The 4,739-nt window shown below is 44.6% G+C and overlaps 1 long non-coding RNA gene across 1 annotated transcript; it reads left to right on the top strand.

Moving 5' to 3' along the window:
* Positions 1 to 2,441: 2,441 nt before the first annotated feature.
* LOC111589991 (uncharacterized) lies at positions 2,442 to 4,408 on the top strand. Its single transcript, XR_002749073.1, has 2 exons — positions 2,442 to 2,616; positions 4,090 to 4,408. It is a non-coding gene; the product is annotated as an uncharacterized lncRNA (long non-coding RNA).
* The last annotated feature ends 331 nt before the right edge of the window (positions 4,409 to 4,739 follow it).

Genomic DNA, 4,739 nt, shown 5'->3' with positions numbered 1-4,739 from the left:
CGGCGCTTCATACCAAATTTTTCCAACATTGCTAAGCCTCTGACTAGACTCTTGGAGAAGGGTGTTCTCTTCATCTGGTCCAGCGATTGCGAGGTCAGTTATCAGACATTGAAGAGCAAGTTGGTGGATGCCCCTATCCTAGCTTTGCCTGAGAGCGGTAAGCGTTTCACAATTTATACGGATGCTTCGCGTATTGGTATTGGTTTTGTGTTGATGCAGGAAGGCAGAGTGATTGCTTATGGCTCAAGGCAGTTGAGGAAGCATGAGGGGAATTACCCAACTCATGATCTTGAATTGGCCGCGGTGGTTTTTGCTCTAAAGTCGTGGAGGCATTATCTTTATGGCGAGGCTTGTGACATTTACACCGATCATAAAAGTCTCAAGTATATTTTTACTCAGAAGGAGCTGAATTTGAGGCAGCGTTGGTGGCTTGAATTGATTAAAGATTATGATTTGTCCATTCATTATCGCCCGGGGAAGGCTAATGTAGTGGCTGATGCCCTTAGTAGGTCCGGGGTTCCAAAATTGGCCTTGCCGTTGATCGCTGATCTGGACCGTTTGGGGATCGCTTTGTGTTATGTCGACACCGCTAGCGAGGAGACTCGGATGCTTATTCAATCCTCCCTCATGGAGAGAGTGCGTGCGGCTCAGCAGCAGGATCATCTATTGCAGGAAGCTCGAAAGAGGGTTGGTGATGGTAAACCATGGGAGTTCACCATTGATGAGAATGATTTGGTTCGTTTCAGGGGCCGTCTTTGTGTGCCTCAGAAATCAGAGGTGAAGATGGATATCTTGAGAGAAGCTCATAAAACGCCTTACACCGTTCACCCTGGCGAAACCAAAATGTACCGAGATTTGAAGCAAAACTTCTGGTGGAAGCGGATGAAGGTTGACGTTTCTAAGTATGTGGCCGCCTGTGAAGTATGTCAACGCGTGAAGGCCGAGCATAAGCGGCCTGCAGGTTTACTGAAGCCATTAGAAATTCCAGAGTGGAAATGGGAGCATATCACCATGGATTTTGTGGTGGGTCTACCTTGTTCCCCTCGGGGCAGAGATGCTATATGGGTGGTAGTGGATCGCTTGACTAAGTCTGCACATTTTATTCCCATGAAGACCACAAATTCAGCTTCAAATTTGGTTCCCTTGTATATGAAGGAAGTAGTCAGGCTTCACGGGGTACCTAAGTCCATTGTTTCTGATCGAGACTCCAAATTTGTATCCAAATTCTGGGATAGTCTTCATAGTGCATTGGGCACCAAGCTTTCACTTAGTGTCGCTTTTCACCCTCAGACTGATGGTCAGTCAGAGCGAACGATCCAAACCTTGGAAGATATGTTGCGTGCTTGTGTTCTGTCATGGAAGGGTAGCTGGGAGGATCATCTTGCATTGGCAAAGTTTGCTTATAACAACAGCTACCAGGCTAGCATCAAGATGGCACCATTTGAGGCTTTGTATGGCAGGCGGTGTATCTCCCCTCTGTGCTGGGAGACTTTGGGAGAGAGATCCCTGGTTGGTCCTGATTGGGTTCAGCAGACTTCTAAAAAGGTTCGGGAAATTCGTCAGAATATTTTGGCAGCTCAGAGCCGTCAGAAGAGTTATGCTGATGTGAGGAGGCAGGATTTGGAATTTGCAGTGGGTGACCAAGTCCTTCTCAGGGTATCACCTACTAAAGGAGTTGTTCGGTTCGGTGTCTCTAGAAAGCTCAGCCCGAGGTACATTAGACCGTTCACTATCTTGGCCCGAGTGGGCAGCCTAGCTTATCGCTTACTGCTGTCGGATTCCATGGCAGGGGTACACCCGGTTTTTCATATCTCTATGTTGAGGAAGTTCTTGCGGGATCCGGACCATCAGATTGAGATGGAACCAATTGCTGTGCAGCAGGATCTGACTTTGGAGTGTCGTCCGGTGCGTATATTGTAATTCTCGGAGCATGTATTGAGGAAGAGATCAATTAAGTATGTCAAGGTCTTATGGACTAATCAGTCTGAGCGCGAGGCTACGTGGGAACTTGAGGACCTGATGCGGCAGAAGTATCCGGAACTTTTCGTTGTGGGTAAGTGTTGTTGATTCTTTAATCTTTCCTTTTGTCGTTCTGATAGAAGCGTCAGAATTCGAGGTCGAATTCTTTTTAAGGGGGGTAGAGTGTGATACTCGGTTTGCAAAGAAGAGAAGTTGGAGGTTATTCTTTTTCTGTTTTTCTCATTCGGTTGATGCATTTTGGGGATTTGGAATTTGTCGAAAACATTCACCAGTAGGGCAGTAGAATTTCTTTGGTTAGGCGCTTGCAACGGGGTCGGGAGCTGTCGCGTGGGCGAGTTGGGCCGCGAATCTTGATTCGGCCCACTAACCTCCCCTAACCCTAGCCGCCCTCCCCCCTAACCCCCCCCCTTCCTTTATGAAGCCGCCCCCCCCCATTCCCCTAACCTTTGGCCGCCGACCCCCCTCCCATCTCCTCCTCCCTCAAACCCTTGCAGCCACACCACCTAACCTAGCCCCCCCCCATCTCCTCCTCCCAAGGTGCCATTCCCTGCCGCTCGGATCTACGTCGCGTGGTGCAAATCTCCAATTGTTTACGGTGGAGGGAAGAAGGGAGGAAGGAAAGGGGGAGAATCCAAGGTGATTTTTGTGTTTATCTCTTGTTCATTTGTGCTGCAATCCAATTGATTAGATGTTGCGTATGCGATTTGGTAGAAGGGCTGTCCAGAATTTTAGGGGGTGGACGAACAGCAGCAGTATTAGTGGTTTCTGGGCATTTTTCGTTGGAAATTAATGGGAATCAGTTTGGGAATCATGTAGAACTTTGGCATACCTTTCCAACGAGTATTTATGCGCTCAATTCGGAGTTATAAATTAAAAGATATCACCGTTTGAATCCGGGTATGTGGCTATCCAAAAAAACAGATTTTCAGGTGGACGAACAGCAGCAGTATTAGCAGTTTCTGGGGATTTTTCGTGAGTAATTAATGTTAATCAGTATGAGAATCATGTAGGGCTTTTTCTTAACTTTCCAACAAGTACTTATGCGCTCGATTCGGAATTATATTTTAAAAGTTATCGCTGTTTGAATCCGAGTATGTCGCTGCCCAAAAGAGAAAAAAAACAGATTGCAGGGTTTATCTTGTGGACCGTTTTGGGGTAGTTAGATGTTGGAATTTAATTATAAATTGTATACAAAACTTATGGGGAATTTTATGTAGTTGTCTCTGGAGTTTTTGTTTGTCATCACTGCTGTCTTAATTTTAAAGTTATGCAATTGTTATGCAGCGCCGCTGCAGTTTGGTGGGTGTGGGGAGAATTGTTACCCGCGGCGGGGTTTGAGACTGCGCGTAGGTGCGGTGTTGTTTTTGAGGCTTATTATGTGAATTTGGTGCACTAAGTTGGGTGTCAAAAATAGGTGGTGGACTTTCAGATCGTACTTAGGGATTTGCCCAAACTTCCGGTGAAGGCAAGTAAAACAGTGATGGTTATTCCGTCTGTCGAATGAAGAGTCTTATACTTGATTATGTTGTGCTATTGTGTTCGTATTCATATTTTTAATTGAGTACCATCATTTGAAGATATTCGTGTTTTATTGATTACATATGTTGAGTTTGTGGTTTGATCATGTTACTCAATTGGTTATTATGTGGAATGGGTGGAAGTATATGTCTAGCACATATTATTTGGGAAGAACTCATGTTGTTGTCATGCATACTGCATTCATTATTCATTGCATGGAAGTTCATCGTGATCTTATGGTCCGACCGTACCGGTACATTGAGCATCATATGTTGCCCGAGAAGGGGTATGATGCAGCTTCATATCCTCAGAGATATGAAGGCAGAAGTCATTACTGCATCTGTAGCCATGTGCATTCATGGGAGAGGTGTGGAATTTATTATGTGGATGTGGATAGTGTGGATTTTTACATTGTGATTCTTCTTGGCGTTAAGTAATTAGTTACTTGCTTACTTGCTGCAAATTATTATTCAAGAAGGAAGTTTTGAACTACGTGGTTGTTTAAGCACAGTTGGTTTACATTAACCAATTGTGGTTTGCTCTGTTTACTTGCTGAGATGTGTCATCTCACTCTTGCATTGTTTAATGCAGGCACCTGATTTCTGCTTTGGGAAAAGAGGGATGTAGCAGCACGGCCACTATACCTTTAATAAAGGAACCACTGCTTAATAATGTTGTTAATCAGGGAGGGTCAAGTCTAGGGAATTAATATGTTCTAGCTTTTCATGGTGGTTGAGCTGTTTTTGGGGTGGGCTGGGTTACCTATTCTTTTATTTGGTCATGAATGTGTTTCACCAATTTTTCATTTAGATTCTACTACGTGAATTATCTGTCTTTTATATCCTGTATGAACTCCATGTTTCCCCCCCTGTTATGCTTCTTTCAAGGGAGGTGCTGCCGGATTTTGCAATGCTTTCTCTCTCTATTCCATTTCTTGTGTTGCATAAGTTTAGTGGGAAGGGTATTTGGTAACATCCAATGTGTGGGACCAGTGGGGGTGTTACAAAAACATACCAAGGGTGAATCAGAGAGAAGAACTATGTTTGAGTCAATCCATCATGATAGAACCGTCCAGAAGAAACAATCATATCTTTTGATTCCCAAAAGCTATGAAGGCCCATAAGTACATTTTGGAAAGCTATTGAAGTCTAGTTTCCAATGCTTCTAAGACCGACTTAATCGGATCTCCCAGCAAGGCAACCGACCTACTTTAGTGCTGACTAGTAAGAAGGTCAACAGTC

Source organism: Zea mays, chromosome 8, assembly GCF_902167145.1.
Source record: "Zea mays cultivar B73 chromosome 8, Zm-B73-REFERENCE-NAM-5.0, whole genome shotgun sequence".
In the NCBI taxonomy this organism is placed as follows: domain Eukaryota; kingdom Viridiplantae; phylum Streptophyta; class Magnoliopsida; order Poales; family Poaceae; genus Zea; species Zea mays.
Note: the sequence above shows the minus strand (reverse complement) of the source record. Positions and strands in the feature narration are given on the sequence as shown.